General features: G+C 51.4%; 2 long non-coding RNA genes across 2 annotated transcripts; one reads left to right on the top strand and one right to left on the bottom strand.

Annotated features, from left to right (window-relative positions):
* Positions 1–2,759: 2,759 nt before the first annotated feature.
* LOC129520819 (uncharacterized) lies at positions 2,760–6,247 on the bottom strand. Its single transcript, XR_008666678.1, has 3 exons — positions 5,790–6,247; positions 5,185–5,416; positions 2,760–2,865 (listed from the first exon to the last, which is right to left on the bottom strand). It is a non-coding gene; the product is annotated as an uncharacterized LOC129520819 (long non-coding RNA).
* Positions 2,837–7,731, top strand: LOC129520817 (uncharacterized). Its single transcript, XR_008666677.1, has 4 exons — positions 2,837–3,170; positions 3,301–3,402; positions 4,929–5,088; positions 7,533–7,731. It is a non-coding gene; the product is annotated as an uncharacterized LOC129520817 (long non-coding RNA).
* The last annotated feature ends 10,905 nt before the right edge of the window (positions 7,732–18,636 follow it).

The raw sequence follows: 18,636 nt of genomic DNA, 5'->3' as shown, positions 1-18,636 counted from the left end.
GTGGAGGAAAGAGCCTCTGTGTGGTGTTGGTGGGAAGGTCAAACCGGTGCAGCTGTTATGGGAGACGGCATGGAAGTTCCTCAACAAAATCAAAAATAGAACTATCATATAATTCGGCAATCCCACTATTGGGTATTTACCCAAAAGAACTGGCATCAGATCTCAAGGATACCCGTGCCCTCTCATGTTCATTCAGCGCAGCACTATCTACAACAGCAAAACACAGGGATAACGGTGCGTCCCCGGGGGACGAGTGGATAAAGCCCCTGTGTAGACGACATGCAAGCTCCTTGGGGACTCCCCGGGGGCCACGTGAGGGCCGGGGACAGGGGGGACAGAGGGGACAGGGGGCAGGCCACTTCCACGGTCGGTGGCGGAGTCAGACAAACACAGGGACTTAGCCTGAGGCTCTCTTGGGGGCTGCAAGGTGAGTAGATTTCTGCACCCAAGGGAGACCTGGCCAGGCCTTAAAGTATGTGCAGAGGCTTTTTTTTTTTAATCTTATTTATTCATTCATGGGAGACCCAGGGAGAGAGAGAGGCCGAGACCCAGGCGGAGGGAGAGGCAGGCACCCTGTGGGGACCCCGACGCAGGCCTTGATCCTGGGACCCTGGGGTGACCCCTGGGCCGCAAGCAGGCGCCCAACCCCCGAGCGCCCCGGCAAAATGGCCTGGAATTGGCACTTGTCACCAGCTGCCAGGTGACACCGATGGCCCAGGGACCTCGCCTTGACAACCCCAGACAGGACAGGACCGGCTCTTGCCTCAGGGACAAGGCCGCAGCCCAGCGATGCGGCCCACACAGGGGGACCTGGGCTACGGTCGTGCAGAAAATCCTTGGGACTCCGACAGCAGAAGAGAATTGCAAACGGGGCTCCAAAGCGGCTCCCCGGGCAGCACTGAAGAAAAGTATCCAGCTCGAGGAGGATGATGGGGCCCCCAGAAAGGGAGCTCAGCCCCTCCTGCCCCCCGCAGAGGCCGCCAAGTTTGGGGAGCAGATTTCAGGACGAGGCGGTCGCCCAGCCCACGGGGAAGGCCCTCCGTTAGGAGGAGGCCCTGCCGGTCGGTGTCCAGGACAGGATGGGGACCCGGGGGAGACAGGGATGGCTCAAGGGGACCTCCTGCCCGTGAGCCATGGGAGTGAGATGAATGCTCCCATCTTGGAATTCGGGTGAGTATCACATTTTGGAGTCACAGCACTTCTGGCCTCCGGTGGGAACACTGACTTGAGGGCCCTGCGGCCGCTTCCCGGGCTCATCATTTCTGTCCCCGGGGAAGGTGGCAGACGGTCGGTCCCACAGTTTCGGCAGATGTCCAGAAGGCCCGCAGCAGGGGAAATGGCGGACGATAGTCGTGTTGCCACTAGTACGTGTCGGGGGAGTTGGTGATGTGCCCAGAGCCGGGCTCATATCTGTTCCCCTTTGCAGATTTGCTCTTTATATGCTCTCATCACACCCTCTTCCCCAAGTTGCCTCCTCGGGCTCTGGCACCCCGCCTGGCTCTTCTGGGAGTCCAGTTGCCAATCCCCCAGGTATGTCCAGTCCCAGCTTCATCTCTCACCTCCCCCCGTGTCTGATCCCCTCCCCGTCCCTATTTTTTATTCCTTTATTCACTCACTCATCCATTGATTTAAGAAACATTTATCGGCTGCCTACCACGGATCAAGAGTTAGGTGCCGTAGCGGACGCTGGAGCCTAGATGGTAAGCGGTCTGTATGCCGGGGCCAGAGGAACGGACTTCATGCGGTGGCTGATGGTGAACCATGACGTATTTTAAGTAAAGAAATGCTTAACCGGGTTTGCATTTTATAAAGATGAGGTGGAGATTCTAGAAGTGGAATCTATAGGGATCTCTGAAAGACTGAGTGGGGAGGAGAGGAGAGGGCAAAGGAGGAATCAAGATGGTCCTTAGGGGTTTGGGCTGGAGAAACTTGGTGGTTGGGGTACTGTCTTCTGACACGGCTAGACTGTGGAGTTTGGGAAAGAAGGAGCTAGAAATGAAGTTGGAGAGAAAAGAATGACTTCAATCACAGATATTTTGGACTTTTTCATGTGAGTCCAAAACTAAGGTACAGAGGTAGATGTGTGTGGTTTGTGCCTCCCCCCCCCCCCCCAGGAGGATGAGAACAATCCTTGTCTCCCTTTGGCCTCTCTTTTCTACGTATTCTAGGATGATACCTTCTCTTCCCCAGCCTGTGGTTGCTCCCCTTTCCTTTCCAGGCTACTTAAAATCCAACTGTCATTAAAGGACAGAGAACACTCTACCCCCAGTAAACATCCATTGTATGTGGCTACTCTAATCCGCATTCATACAACGATGGCCTGCCCTTCACACTGAAAGTTTGGATGCTTGCTCTGGTGCTTAAAAGATCTCTTAGTTTTAGCTTCCTCGCTACATTAAATTACTGTCCTTAAGGGCAAAACAAATAATCGGTTCCTCCAAAGCCCGTAGTAGGAACCCTAAACTGCTTTACGTACTCAGAGAGTGTTAGAGGGAAACTTTGAGATCACCTTGTCTGGTGGTGTCCACCGAATCTAACCTCCAAGACATTGTCCATATGCCATTTTTCTTGTTTTAAGACCATAATAGCTATTGTACAATTCCTTTTTCTTTTTAAGATTTTATTTATTTATTCATGACAGACACAGAGAGAGAGAGAGAGAGGCAGAGGGAGAAGCAGGCTCCATGCAGGTAGCCTGACGTGGGACTCGATCCCAGGTCTCCAGGATCACGCCCCGAGCTGAGGGTGGCGCCAGACCGCTGGGCCATCGGGGCTGCCCCACTGGACAATTTCTTATATCAAGTCTCTCCAAGATGCTTTGGACAATAGCATGACTGACTTCAGTTTAGTTTCTCTGGTGATTGCCTAAGAAATGAATCAACGATTTAACAGATTTAGCAAACTGCAGGTCCACAGAAAAGTCTTTCAAAAACTAGAGAACGTGGAAAGAGAACAAAGCATTCCTTGGAGGTAGAAATGAGGGAACACTGATCTCGGCCAATGTCCTGTTAATGGGAGCCCAGGTTGAGAGGCTAGGCCGGGGTGTGACCTACCATCGCTCCCCTGGGGCTGGACTCAGCGTGGAATTCAGCACTGCTCCCCCAAGGGCCTCGTCAGCTCCAGGAGTTACTGCTGAGCCCGCAGGATGGAAGGGAAGGAACCACCATTTGGTGAGACTCTAATATTTACTAGTAACTCTCAAAACATCCTCACTGGGTGTTCCATTATGCATTATTGCATTTCTTCTCCAGAAAAACCTATTTTCATTTGGTTGTCATAATTTTTTTTTTTTTTTTTTAGGTAGTGAAACTGAGAGCAAGTGGGGTTAAAAATGTTCCCCAGGTCCACCAAGTCCAAAGCGACAGAGCCTCTCCAGACTCAGGAAGTCCTGGGCCCTCAGGGGTATGTTCATCCCATTTTGAAGAAAAGATTATGGTGCAGCAGGCTTGGAAGGTGCTGGAGAATATAGGGCCCCGGGGCTCACGAAAGTACCAGGCAAAATGAGAGAACGTCTCAAGTAAACTAGAAAATTCAGTCTTTCTTTTCTTTCTTTCTTTCTTTCTTTCTTTCTTTCTTTCTTTCTTTCTTTCTTTCTTTCTTAAAAAAATTATTTATTTATTAATGAGAGAGAGAGAGAGGCAGAGACACAGGCAGAGAGAGAAGCAGGCTCCATGCAGGGAGCCCGACGCGGAACTCGAACCCAGGTCTCCAGGATCCTGCCCTGGGCTGAAGGCGGCGCTAAACCGCTGAGCCACCTGGGCTGCCCTAGAAAATTCTTTAAAGCCAGTTTTCAGGATCATTATCTGGACTTGGCCACATTCTTTACCCAGCGCTGTACTTCAGTTCTCTAAGTTTCTGTTGCCACAGCCCGACCTTCCTTCTGAGGCATCTATCCTCTAAGGGACAGCTGTGGAGATGGGCCACCTGGCTATGAGGACACGAACTCCACCTCTTGGCTCCTCCTTTTCCCTGGAACCTCTATCTAGTTCTAAATTCAGCTACTGTGTTCAACTTTAAACTTAGAGGGTGTTCATTGTAAATTAGCTCCTTCTCCCCTATTTCCCGTTTCTCTGATGGCGTTGTGACTTTTTTCATCAGCTGGCTCAAGACTTGGAGGACCCTCTTGTCTCGCTCCCCTGCAGGTCTAAGATCTGCCTCCCTGAAGCCTTTCACAGCTTGGTCTACAGCCCAAGGCCCCCACCACTGCTCTGGCCCTCGAGACCTCTGGCCTGGATTAGAGCAATCACCTCCTGTTTCCCTTCCCTTCTCCCATTCTACTTCCATCCGTCCCATGTATTTCTGACACATTAATTTTTTGAAAGCTCTATTCTGTTTATGTCCTATTGTTCACAAAAAGCCAATAATATTTTCCTGCTGTGGCCAAAATAAAGAAAAATGCTCAGGGACACCTGGGTGGCTCAGGAGTTGAGCATCTGCCTTCGGCCCAGGGCATGACCCCGGGGTCCCGGGATGGAGTCCTGCATCGGGCTCCCTGCATGGAGCCTGCTTCTCCCTCTGCCTGGGTCTCTGCCCCTGTCTCACTGTGTCTTTCATGAATAAATAAATAAAATCTTAGGGAAAAAAAAAAAGACAAATGCTCAGACTCCCATGCGAGCTTTACCCAATTTCATTTCTCACCCCGATCTCCCGGTGCAGCGTCTTCTATGGATTACTGCAGTGAAGTGTTTCCTTCACTGTTTCCTTCGGGCTTTTCCAGCTCTGTGCGTTTGCTGGCACTGGGATGCCTTACACGCATCCCTCCACCCCTGCCGGCATTGGGAAGCCTTTGGATCAATGTGGGATCCTCCATAAGGGGATTTCCTGGTGACCCCGCAGGGTAAAGGTCCTCTTGTTTTTAGCCTCTTAACAAGAGCCTCTCTGGCATTTCTCAAGACCCTTACAGTCTGGGTCTTCCTGTTCTTATGCAGGGGGTCTAAATGCATGACTGAAATTCAGAAAGTCAATTGATGTCAGCTCGACACCATATTGCATCTGACTCCGGGGCCCAGGGCCTCCAGGTGCGTGGAGAAGCCCATCTTCCCCAGGACCCAATGAGAGTCTAAGAAGCTGGGGCATCCCGGAGCCCAGGTAATGAAGTCCTGAGCCTTAGTTCCCCCCCAGGGCGCAGCCCCACCACTTGAACCCTCCCAGGTCCTTGGAGGAAGCCCGCTGGCTGGGTCATACCTTCCGTCCCCCGCGAAGCTCTGTCCTGTTCCCGGACAGCCTCCTGCCACCCATGGGTCCAGCTGAGGTCTATTCCTTTGCCATGGGGAGAAATTCCCGCCCTCTCTTGGCCTTCACAGATAATCCTTTTTCTCTGCCTCTCCTTGCCGGATGCCCATATTTTCACAAAAATCATAGGCCTTTCACGGAAGATTGAAGGAGAGATTGTCTCCTTGTATTTCTGTTTTCTGCCCTGAAACACAAAGGACCCCAAGGCAGAGGAGCGGGGAGCCCTGCGACCTTCTAGCCTTAGGGGGAGGCTGAGAAAAAAGGGGGGACAGAAACAGGGGCGCCTGCTGCAATCTGCACCCTGCGGCCCTTGTCTAGGTTGTCGACCACAGCAGTAGCCTGCTCCCCCCCCAGGCCTGCTCCTCCCCAGGGCTGTTCCTACTCCCCTCCAGGCCTGCTCCCCCCCCCAGGCCTGCTCCTCCCCAGGGCTGTTCCTACTCCCCTCCAGGCCTGCTCCCTCCCCAGGCCTGCTCCCTCCCCAAGGCCTGTTCCCTCCCCAGGCATGCTCCCCCCCAGGCCTGCTCCCTCCCCGCGCCCCCTGCAAGCCCCTGGCTTACCTGAGGTCAGGAGTCAGGAAATGGCCTTTTTCCCCTCCACTTTGTTCTGCCTCTCCTGCCACACATCCTGTTGGCTGTGCCCCCTCTGCCCGAGGTCGAGGTCAGCGCTGGGCAGGTCCCCGGCAGCCTGCTCCCCCTCCCATGTGCCAGGCAGGAGCTGCCAGGGCTGACCCGGGGCCACAGCCATCTGCTCCCCTGAGCCCTCGACCCCTGCTTCCCTGGTCAGGCCTCACCTGTGCTCAGAGCCCCGGGGTCAGCAGGGGGCCTGGGGTGTGCCCGGGGTGCTGCCGCCCCCCACGTGCAGAGCAGGCAGAGAAGGGGACCCAGGGCATAGGAAACAGGGCACAACGTGACCGTTTGGCCAGCGCCGCGGGGACACCTCTCTTGGCTGGCGAATGCCTCCTCCCTATGCAGAAGCCTGGGTGCTGGCCTGTTTCCCTTGCCAGGGACAGTCTGGGTTCTCCAGGGACATCCCCACGCCCACTCCCAGGCCCCTGCTCCACCATCCCCACTGCGTCCCACCGTCCCCACCGGCTGGGCCTCTGGTGCCAGCTGCTCCCTGCTGTGCCCCTGGCCCCGGGGCCTGCCACCCTGGCCCCTGCCCTGAACCGCTGAGCTCAGGCCTCTGGGGCAGCCCCTGCCTCCCTCGGTGCACTCTCCTCCCCTGGGGCTCCCCGCAGACTCCCAGGGAGGGGACACCTGGCTCAGCTCAGGGACAAGGTGAGCTGTCCTTGCCCCAGGGGATTCGGATTCCAGAGGCTCCCTGGCTGTTCCCTGACTTAGGGTAAGGGGACATTCCAGAGCCCGCTCTCCTGGATGGCTCTTTGGAGGGGGCCTGTTTCTGCCACGAGTCCTGGCCTTCTCCTAGAAAGGCTGCCATGGCGATGGGAGCCCGCAGTGGGCAAGTAGGGGGGCGGCGAGGCCTCTCCCTGCACCTCTCCTTGCAGGGCGGTGCTCCTTAGCTACTTGGACTCCAGCGGGGGGGGGGGGGGGGGGGCAAGGGGGGGGCAGGGCGGCAGAAACACCCCCCAGTTAGCTAAGCCTCACACCCGCAGGCACATGAACACCATGCAGTAATGAGAGAAAACGACTTAGGACCAGAAATAACGGGCTTCAGCCTCATGAACACATTCTGAGCACCAGTGGGTCAGGCGCTGTCTCCCACCCCCTCCGGGTTGGAAAGAGGCCTATCGAATGGCCCTTCTCTATCCTCTATGGGAGATCTTTCCTTGATCATTTTAATTTATTACGTGCCAAATGTTGGTATAAATAATTACCTTTCAACTGCCTGGGGGAAGTTTTTTTTTTTTAAATTTGTAAAACATTTACTTGTAAAAGCTGAGGTACGTTTGCAAAAATTAACCTTCTTATTCTCAAATGCGGATTCTTTTCTGAACCCAGAAGAAAGGACTATCACGTTCATCTATTTCCTACCCTACCATGGTAAAAAAAAGTTACACAGTGTTCTAGAAAAAACTGCGTGAGAGAAAATAGCTTTTGGATTCGGGCATCTTTATCATCCGAGCAGCTTGTGGAATTGAGGAGCCCACAGGAGCCTAGGTCAGCACCCCAGACTGCAGGCCTGGGCAGACAGTGGTGGGGGATAGGACCCAGAGGCAGGCTCTGCAGGGGCCTGGAATTTCACCCTGTCATCTGGACGAAGTGCTTGTGTTTGCATTTGTAACATGTTATTCTTTTAATCATTAAAAATCACTAATCCTTGACTTTATTTGTATTTCCCAGAACGTGGCCCATGGACCATCTGCATTAGTAGCAACTAGAGAGGATGTCTAAATGTAGGTGCCTGGGCCCCAACCAACACATGGTGTTGGGGATCCTGGAACTTACACTTTCAACAAGCCGCCAACCTCTCAAGTTTGAGAATCCCTGTAAACCTCACGCTCCTTGACCTATCAGGTCCAAGGCTGTTGTCTTCTTGCAATAAAACCACCGAAGCCCCCAGTTGCAACTTCCTATCCTTCTTGGTGCTCTGCTCTCCTGATAGAGTGTCATGTTCGGTCCTCTACTAGTCTGTGATTTTTTTTTTTAAAGATTTTATTATTTATTCATGAGAGACACAGAGACAGAGGCAGAGACACAGGCAGAGGGAGAAGCGGGCTCCATGCAGGGACCCTGACGTGGGACTCGATCCGGGGTCTCCAGGATCACGCCCTAGTCCGAAGGGGGCGCTAAACCGCTGTGCCACCGAGGCTGCCCTGGTTTTTACATTCTTGATATTAGCAAACACAATGCTCATAATAACCCAAAGCAAAAAAATCAGAAAAACTTCACTTATTCTCCTAAGCAGAATCCATAGCCTCAAAAACATCTGAAAGAACATTTTTAAATAAATGATGGGAAAGGTTGGGGTTGTTGTGCCCAAGATTGAGAATCCGAGAAACCACCGAGGAGCCGACACCGGTGCAAGCGCACGAGGGTTTATTAGCAAGCTCGAGCTTGGGTCCAAGTGTACCCGACACCGTGGAGCAGGGACTTGGACCCCGAGGTGGGTTTCAGCTTAGTTTTTATAGGCTGGTCTAGGGGATTTTTCAGAAGGGATGGAGGAATTTCTCAAGTTCTGCTTGCATTTTGATGTGGGGCTTTCAAGGGCATTGAGCTCTGTTCTCATTCTAATATGGGACTTTCTACCACGGGCGTGGGCTCTGTTGTCTTTGTGATATGAGATTCTCTGCCGAGGGCAATTCTGAGCTCTGTTGTCTTTCTGATATGAGATTCCCTGCTGAGGACATTGAGGAGATTCTGCAGTTTTCCCCAGAAAGTTCAGCTCTTATTCACAGGGGCCTAAGATGGCTGTACTTGTGCTAATGCTAAACTTGAGGTGGGATGGCCTTGATTCTTCTCGGCCTCCACAGGGTGATTCATTATCACCTGGTCTGAGAATTTTATGATAACCAGAATCCTAGGAAGGAGTGAAAAAGAGAAAGAGGAAAAAAGAGCTAACATTTAATCTTTACGTACCCCCCAGCAATCCTGAAAAGTGGTCATAACCCTTCCCATTTCACAGTCAGAGAATGGAAGCCCCCAGAAGATGGGCAACCAGAGGCACAGTAAGAGGCAGGGCTTGGATTCCGGCTGAGGTCACTTTAATCAGTTCGTCTAAATCCCCTTTTCTGTGACCCTCCTCCCCCTGCCCCAGGGGTGGTCAATCCCTCGTGCTCAGATGTAGAAGCTCAAGACCAAAGAGCTGGAGGGCCCAGCCTCTCGCCCTGCAGCTAGAACCCTGGTGTGTTTCTGGCTGTAATTTGCCTGGTCTCAAAATCGAATCTCCCCCCCACCCCACCCCAACCGAACAGAGTTCTTTCTGTTTCTCCCACTGCTTGGATGCATATACCTACTTTCTGACGCTTGAATTTGATTTGTATTCGTGTGTTTGTATGTCCATCTTCCCATGACATTGTTGCTCAAAGAAGACCAGATCGTTGGGTCACACTTGTATCCCTTGGAGCCCAGCCTAATTCTCTGCATACCGTAGGCGCTCAACCAGTAAACAGAGCAAACAAATGGGTGAGCAGTTTGATGTCAGCCTCTGTAATACTGAGGCTACCGGGAGTAAGCGCTCCCTCAGCTCCACCTTCCCTGGCCCTCCGGACCCTCCCCACGGGACACACGGGCTCCCACGCAAAACCAGCGACACACACACATCACAGGGGGCTGGAGGACTATTCCCCCGAAATGTAGGCGGCCCTAATGACGTCCTCCGTGTTCCAGGCCTCCCTTTGACCTGTTCCTTTTGACCAAGTAAGAGAGAATGAGGCTGAGAGACAGACAGACAGACAGGTTGACAGAGGAGGGGGGACAGAAAGAAATAAAGGAAAGGTGGAAAGAAAGAAGACATTAATTCTGTACTCACTTTCGTATTTTATCAGGCAGCAGGGACTATTAAAAACCGTTTTCCAGAACAGGAGGTCCTGTTTCCTAGTGCATCAGAGGGGAGGAATGTCGATTTAAAAATCAGCTATTGGTGGGGCCCAGGGAGCAGGAGAAACTTTTCATTTGTTCTAAATGTCTCGAGAGATTGATCGGATGGAGAAAGGACGCTGGCAAGAAGCTTCACCTCCTTCCCTGTTTATACCTGCGAGAGGGACGGTTCTCAAGGTTTTTTTTTTTTAGTCTGGAGATCTGAGCTTGTTTTAAGAATCTAATGAAAGGAAGAGACTGTCTTTCTAGAAAATACATGTTTATGTGCATACATATGCATGAGATACATGTGAAACACAATTTTGAATTCGAAGACCCCAAAATTAAGAATCAGCCATTCGCATGGACGCACCCATATACACACACACCTGTGTCTTTACAGAACTCTCCTTCCAGGGCCTCACTCTTCCAAGCCCTGGAACAGCCTCAAGTCTATGTGATATAAAAACTGAGGTCTTTTCTTCCTATCCCAGCTTTTTTTATATTTATTTATTTATTCATTAATTCATTTAAAATTAAGATTTTATTTATTTATTCATGAGAGACATATAGGGAGAAAGAGAGAGAGAGAGAGAGAGAGAGGCAGAGACCCAGGCAGAGGGAGAAGCAGGCTCCGTGCAGGGAGCTCGTCGCGGGACTCGATCCCAGGTCTCCAGGACCAGGCCCTGGGCCAAAGGTGACGCTAAACCGCCGAGCCCCCCAGGGATCCCCTCCTATCCTGGGTTTAAATACTAAACACAGTTTCCCACAGAGGTATGTTGTTTCTATCTGCTGGTGACATTCTAGATTGTCATTAGGTCCCTCTTTCTGTTACCTCGTGGCTGAAGAGGCTGTGAGCTTGCGTGGGGTCGGAGCCACTCATCTTGCTTCTTTGGGAAAATGCGTTTAATCTGTTGTAACCAAACAACTCCTGAGTGAAGATTTGGAATTTAGTAAGTTGGATACTTAGTAAACTGGGGGCAGCCTGTGTTCCACTTGTGAAAGAGGAGAAATCATCCTTTTACACAACCACGGAATTGGGCTGCAAGCCTAAAGACTGAAAAGGATGCCTGTTAGGGGAAAACACAACTTCAATTTAAAAAACTGAAATATCTACTTAATGACCTGAGGCCTCTGTGTGTACACCGTTCACTCCTTGGTTCTCTGTGACCTCTAGTACATCAGCCCTGCAGTGCTGGCCAGAGGAGGGAAGGCCAGAGTTCTTCCCGCAGGTAGGAATTTTAACATAGGACGCCCGGGGAGCTCAGTGGTTGAGCATTTGCTTGGACTCAGATCATGACCCCGGGGTCCCAGATTGGGTCCCATGTTGGGCTCCCTGCGTGGAGCCTGCTTCTCCCTCTGCCTGGGTCTCTGCCTCTCTCTGTGCCTCTCACGAATAAATAATAATCTTAAAAAAAAAAGAATTTTTACATAAACACAGATAAAACGATTATTTTTTTCTGTAAGGCTGAATAACCAGCTATTTTAATGATCTGAAAGCACCTAAGATTTCAGTAGTTTGAATTGCATTTTGATGCACCTTCTTCTATAGAAAGCACAAGGAAAAAATGAATAATTCATGAATGACGTGGTACATTCATGACTTATTTACAGCCCAGCACTCCTGGTAACTCAGAGAACATCAAACATCCTACACCCCGGCCTGCCATTTAGAGAAGCGTTTGGGGGGGGAGAGAGGACACGCAGAACACAGAGGACGTACTGTTCACTTTATACAAGGGTAGTGAATAAGAAGCCTAAATATTTGCTGAGAAATAAATTGAACGCTGATGAAAATAAAAGTCAAAGTATCGAGAGACTGAGTAAGAGGCCCTGAGAGAGATGGCATGTGCTGTTATTCGATATGTTTGTCTCTCTATGCTTTTTTGTACTTAATTGTTCATGCTGCCTGGGATTTTGTTTAGTCTTTCTGAATATTCCTATTTCCTCCTAAAATGTTAACTATGGGGCAGCCTGGGGGGCTCAGCGGCTTAGCGCCACCTTCGGCCCAGGGCGTGACCCCGGGATCCTGGGATTGAGTCCTGTGCAGAGCCTGCTTCTCCCTCCACCTGGGTCTCTGCCTCTCTCTCTCTCTGTGTGTCTTTCATGAATAAATAAATAAAATCTTTAGAAAAAAATAAAATGTTAAATGTTAACTATGAAAAACCACCTAAAACCTCACCGTCATGAGAGGGATATAGTTTTGCCAGTTTTCCAACATACTTCCTCACCTGTGGTTTTGCAAACCTGTCGCTAAATGCCACAGATGTCCCTTCCAGCCATGGCCATGACCCTTTGCCCACAGAGCCTTAGCTGGAAGGTGCTCAGGCAGGGCTCCTCGTCCCTGGGGGGTAGGGCGCCAGGGCCTGGAGTCACCCTGGCAGTGATCGCATAGTTGGGGGGTGGATGGTGAGAGGAAGTAAGGCAGAGTATCTTTCCTTCTTGACACTCTATTTTCTTCTCCAGAGGAAAAGCGATCATATCCGTGAAATTAGGAAAAACGGTTAAGAAAAAAATAAACATTTTAAAAATCCTTCATGAGTTTTCATAAAATGCAACTCCATGTGCATTAAGGACCTCGAAGCTAAAGCCGGCCCCCCACCTGGACTTCAGGCCCAGAGGGCAGTGAATGTTCGCTGGGGGAGGGGGCAGCGAGGCCCAGCCATCCCGCCCCAGCTGACCCTACCGTCTCAGTTGGGATGAAGCCCAATGATGAACAAGATTTTGGTGAAAACGGGTGGTTCCAGAGGGTTCCTCCCCCAGGGACCATCAAATCCTGCACTGTCGGTGAAGCTACCTCAGCTGCAAACCCAGCCTCACTAGTTAGTGTCTTTGTCTTTATTAAAGATAAAAGCCCAACTTTGACACATTCTTATCCCATTGGGGAAATTCTCCCCATATAATACCTTCTTCCACCTTTTTTTTTACAAGTAGGATAGGTGGGATTAACTACTGTCCTTGAGAGACACTTTCGCAAGTTGTCCTTAGCATGGATTTTGCCACTAACTCATTCTTGTGGGGTCTTTTCTTTCTTTTTAAAAAATACTTTATTTATTTATTCATGAGAGACACAGAGAGAGGCAGAGACCCAGGCAGAGGGAGCAGCAGGCTCCATGAAGGGAGCCCGACGTGGGACTCGATCCCAGGTCTCCAGGGTCACACCCTGGGCCAAAGCAGATGCTCAACCGCTGAGCCCCCCCGGGGCGTCCCAGTGGGGTCTTTTCTCAGCTCAGGCTGTTATTAACAGATTATTATCGACTGAGTTGTCAAAAATAAGCAAATACTTATTTCTCAGAGTTCTGGAGGCTGGGAGGTCCAAGATGAAGGTGTAGGCAGGTTCCATGTCTGGTGAGGGCCCTCTTCCAGGCTTACAGATGGTTAACTTCTTGCTGTCTCCTCCCGTGGGGGAGAGAAAGATGATCTCTCTCATGCCTCTACTTGTAAGAGTATGAATCCTGCTCACGAGGGCTCCACCTTGGTGACATCGTTCCCGCCCAACGAGCCCACCTCCAATGCTGTCGTGTTGAGGATTAGGGCTTCAACATAGGAACTGAGGGGGACACAAGCATTCAGTCCATAGTGGAGTATATTCCTGAGTTGGGGAAAATCAAGACAAGATAAAACAAACCCAGAACTCTGAACAGATAAAGGAGTGGCCAGTGGGCTAAGGCCGGGGGCGCATGGAGGTCTGTGAGGTGCTGGCTCCCAGCTGGGCAAGCATTTGACTGCCTGCTCTGCTCATTTCTAGACCTGCTGCATCCCAGTGGGTGGTTGCCCCAGAGACCCAATCATTCGAAGGCTCTGTGGAAGGCCTGTTAGCTATCTGGGCAGTGGGAGCAGCGCTGAGGGCGGCCTGTGACGCGGGGCTGGCTCCTTTTTCATGTCAAGTTTTATTATATCCTCACCTGTGGTTAGGGCCACGCGGGGCAGGTATGATGCTACCCACACAGGGCAGGTATGATGTCCACCAGAATAGTTGCCAGGCTAGAGACCACTCAGGAGGACCATAAATGAGGACAAACTGGCTCCGATACGTTGTTATTTTCTAAAAAACAAATGGTTCTTCTCCTACTTCCTCTCCCTTGGGTTTCTGAATTAGTCTGTGTGATATTATTAGCATCTGTCTTACTTTCTCGTCTAGGACAAAGAATAAAGCCAGTCGCTTTAGAAGAAAGGATAAACATCTTGCCAAACAAGGGGGAAAACTGAGCTTTTCTGGGACGTGCAGGGCTCAATTAAATGGGAAAATGTGAAGCTGACCCCAAGCCATGAAAACAATAGTTATCGAAATGGGGGCGCCTGGGTAGCTTGGTCAGTTAAGCATCTGCCTTTAGCTCAGGTCATGACCCCAGGGTCCTGGGATGGAGCCCCACATGGCTCCTTTCTCGGCGGGGAGCCTGCTGCTCCCCTGTGTGTGCTCTTTTTCTTTCTGTCAAATAAATAAATAAAAATCTTAAAAAAAAGTTATAGAATGAAATAAACTCTTCAACAGGGAAATCTTAGACTCTGTTTGGTGCGTCTCCCACAAGCTACATAGGCCACTGAGCCAAATCCAGATAGAATTATGCTACTTCTCGGGAGCTGGAACCTACGCACATGACACTCACAAATGTCCTACAAAGAGACCGAGGACCTCGGATCGGCTGTGTTGTGAGTAGGTTCCCCTAAAACAGCAAGAGGAGTGGGGTCTGAGGCTCTGGCCGCTGCGAGGCTGTTGGTGGGGCACAGGGAGGGAAGCCTTTCCGAGAAATCTGCTTTTGCTAACAGGCGCCCTCCTCCAGGCCTCTCTCTGGACCGAACCACCTGCCGTGCCCGTCGTGGCGGGCAGGGCGGCTGACATGGGACTGAGTCTAGGGCACAGGCCGTGGCTCCCACGACGCGGGGGGCGGGGGATGGGGTGGAGAAAAACAGCTACTCCAGGATGTTTATGTCAAAGTGCTGAAATTGTCTGGTTGGCCCCATGAGCACGTACAGCAGCCCTGGGGGATTGGGGCTGCGCTGGGACCCATCAGACGGCGGGAGCCCGGCAGGCAGGGCGCTGGGAGGGGGGCCCGGCCAGCAGTGGGGGGCCCGGCCAGCTGCCACCATGACCGCCGCCCCTGGACCATACACTGACACTGAGAAGCTTGGGTCTACAAGAATACGTTGGAATTGAGTCATGGGGAGATCTGACTATCAGCCCAAAGAGCTCGGCCTTTATTTTGTGAAATTTTGTGGCTCATTTGGTCAGAACAGTGGTTCTAAAAATAGGGCGTGCAAATGCCTTGAGCAAGCGCCAGCTGGCCTGCCTCGCTCCCGCTGTCCTGCCGCTCAGTCACACCTTCCGCTCAAATCACCCGGCGGCGGCCGAGCTGGCAGCCCCGTCGCGGGGCCTGGGGAGTCGCCGATGGAGTGTGGGCTGGAGAATGACATACTGGAAACACACTTCAGGAAGATTATTCTTGCAGGGACGTGAGAGATGGATTGGAGGGGGAAGGAAGAGCGGAAGCTTCAAGACTGAAGAAGGCCCTGGAACCTTCCACCTTCCACGTGAGGGTTGCATGGACCTCAACTGGAACTATGGGGATAAGGAGCAAGCTAGGAGACGTCGGAGAAGTGACGTCAAGGTGGACACAGGGCGAGGGGACGGGGAGACCCCACGGTGAGGCCAACGCTAGGCCTGGGGCGCGGTGAAGGCCGGGAGCCCACGAACAGAAGCAGAGATTCAGATAGAGGAACACGTGGAGGCTGGAGCGCGGAGGGGAAGGCGCGAGCAGGTGGACCCGAGAGGCCGGGCACTTCCCTGAAACCAGCCACCCAGAGCCCCCCTCGCGGAGCCCCCCCAAAAGCCACGGGTTGGACATAGCATCTATTTTTATTTTTTCATAGACACACACACACACACACACACACAGAGGCAGACCCAGGCAGAGGGAGAAGCAGGCTCCATGCAGGGAGCCTGATGCGGGACTCGATCCCAGGACCCCGGGATCATGGCCTGGGCCAAAGGCAGGCTCTAAACTGCTGAGCCCCCCAGGGATCCCCTTTTTTTTAACCTTTTCTAAGACTAATGGAGGGACTCCAGTTGGGACAGCTGGCTGGGGTTAAAGGGCTGGTCTGGGGCCATAGAATGAAGCCAAATTAACAGGGCTGGAGTGCGTGCCCTTGCGGAGCGAGGGACTGACCGGCCGTCCCGGTGACCATAGCCGGGCAGGGGCTGGCTTCCTGTCCCCAACACCTCGCCAGCTGGGGGTCGCCTGGCCTGACTGCCCGGCACTGGGGCGGACGATGGGCCACTGTCTCACTCGTGCCCCACCTGCCTTGCCCGGGTGTGAGGCTGCGGGCGAGTGTGGGGACGGGGGTGGGCAAGTGGGGGACGGGGTACCCCCACCCAGATCTGCTCACTGACGCTTGGGCCCAGGACCTGCGCCCACCCGTTGGGTCCTGGTCCCGCTATTGGCTGACGTAGTGCTGGCCGGGCCCTCTCACTGTCCTTCAGGGCCCGCAGCAGCCGGGGTTCAGGCAGGTGGTTCAGAGGCCACCTCAGAGGCTAAGTCGTGGACGGGGCCGCAGTATCCAAGGGCTTCGTCCACGTGTCTGGTCCTTTGACAGGAATACCTGGAGCCGAGGCCCAGGAGCTGGTGTCCTGTCTCCCCAGGTGGCGTCAGGTCTCTCCCTCTGCCTGCGTCTCCCTCACATGGTCTCTCCAGCAGCAGCAGGGCGGCTGAACTTCTTCTTTTCTTTTTAATTAAGATTTTATTTATTTATTCATGAGAGACACAGAATGAGACGCAGAGACACAAGCAGAGGGAGAAGCAGGCTCCACACAGGGAGCCTGACGCTGGACTCGATCCCGGGATCCCTGGGGTCACGGCTTGGGCCCAAAGCAGATGCCCAAGCGCTGAGCCCCCCAGGTGCCCCCTGTGCTGTGTTTTGATGAGATGAATCTCGCAGGCACGGAGTGTGTCCTATAAACACGGGATCCCCCAACAGCGTCAGCACAGCATTTGACTTTTCTGGATTTTCTGGGCCTTGGACATTCATGCAGGATGCCACATGCTTGGAAGATTCCAAAACAGACAGACATAGGCTTACGGGCTATCTTGATGATCTCTTTGGTGAAGTACACGTCTATGTCTTTTGCTTACTCTTCCCTTAGGTCACTTGGCTTTTTCTCATTGGTTTATAGGATTCTTTATATATTCTGGGGAAGAATTCTGTGTGGTTGTAAGTATTGCAAACACCCTCTTGGACCCTGTGGCTTTTCTTTTCATTCTCTTAATGGTGTCTTTCGGTGCAAATGGATTCCTAATTTCACGTAGTCTAATTCATCATTGGTAGCTAGAGTTCTTTATGCTTAAGAAATCATTCCCTGGGCCACCTGGGCGGCTCAGTTGGTTAAGCGTCCAACCCTTGACTTTGGCTCAGATCATGATCTCAGGGTGGAGAGCTCGAGCCCCAAATCATGCTCCCTGCTCAGCGAGGAGCCTGCTTGAGATTCTCTCTCTCCTCTTCCCCTCTCTATGCTTGTGTGTACACCCCCACAACTCTCTCTTTAAAATAAATAAATAAGTCTTTTAAAAAAATATTTTATTTATTTATCTATTCATGAGGGACCCAGAGAGAGACAGAGACAGGCAGAGACACAGGCAGAGGGAGAAGGAGGCTCCATGCAGGGAGCCCGACATGGGACTCCATCCTGGGTCTCCAGGATCACTCCCTGTGCTGAAGGCAGGCGCTAAACCACTGAGCCACCCTGGGATCCCAATAAATAAGTCTTTAAAAAAAAAAAAAAAAAAGATGTGGTTCCTGGGTGGCTTGGTCAGTTGAGCATTTGACTCTTGATTTTGGCTCAGGTCATGATCTTGTGTTCATGGGATTGGGCCCCACTGGGTGGGGAGTCTGCTCAAGATTTTCTCCCTCTGCTCCTACCTCTGCTCTTGTGCTCTCTCTCTCTCTCTCTCAAATAAATGGATAAATCTTGAAAAAATAATAAAATAAAATAAGATAAAATAAAAATAAAAAAAAGGGAAATCACTGCCTAGCCCAAATCATAAAGGTAGTCTCCTAAATTTCCTTTAGAAACATTATTTTTTCACATTTAGATAATCAATTAAGTGTGATCAACTTTTTCCAGACAGGCATGTAAATACCCATGGCTCTCAAGTCCACCGCTGTTGGGCCTAGTTCTACTTACAAATACGTGATAATGCCTCGTGTGGGTTCTCAAACATTTACCTTTAATATCTTAAAAGAGAATACCAGCCAAGTAGATACAGTTTCCCGAACTGTATTTACTTCTCCGGAAGCCCTTTGCACACAAAGCTAGACTAGGAAAGGCAGAAAAGATGGTCTGCCAAAAAAATCTTTGGTGTTCAACCGTGCCAGCTGTAAAGCCCAGCGCTACTTTTTAGTTGTTTGTGACCTTGAGCACATCACTTAATTGCCTTCAGCCTTGGTGTCCCCATCTAGAAGGTGGGGGTCATAATAGCTAAGATGTTGGAATGTTTGCTACGTGCCAATGTTTGACTCTGGGTCAAGTGCTTCACCTGCGTGATCTCACATAAGTCTCAAAGCAGCTCGATCAATTATATGCGGCTAATATCACGTCATATTTGCTTTGCAGATAACGAACAAAGCCACATAGCGAGCCAGTCAGAGTCAGGATTCTAGTCTGGGCAGGCTGACCCTGGGGCTCGTGCACGTCAACACGGTGCATACTTTCTCTCTATTGAAAAATTAAAAGGCGAATTCTGGCTATAAAATGAGATAAACCATGTAAAGTGCTTAACCCAGTGTCTGGACCATATTAAGAGCTTAACGGATTAGGATTCGTGAATCCACTAGTCACTACAGAACTCGTTTGCATTATCCCCATCCTTGGGCACATCACAGTCGGAGCTGCATCCCTCAAACTTCAGGAAATGACATAAGGGAATCTTCAGAGTTA

This window comes from Nyctereutes procyonoides, unplaced genomic scaffold (genome assembly GCF_905146905.1).
Source record: "Nyctereutes procyonoides isolate TBG_1078 unplaced genomic scaffold, NYPRO_anot_genome, whole genome shotgun sequence".
Lineage (NCBI taxonomy): Eukaryota > Metazoa > Chordata > Mammalia > Carnivora > Canidae > Nyctereutes > Nyctereutes procyonoides.
Note: the sequence above shows the minus strand (reverse complement) of the source record. Positions and strands in the feature narration are given on the sequence as shown.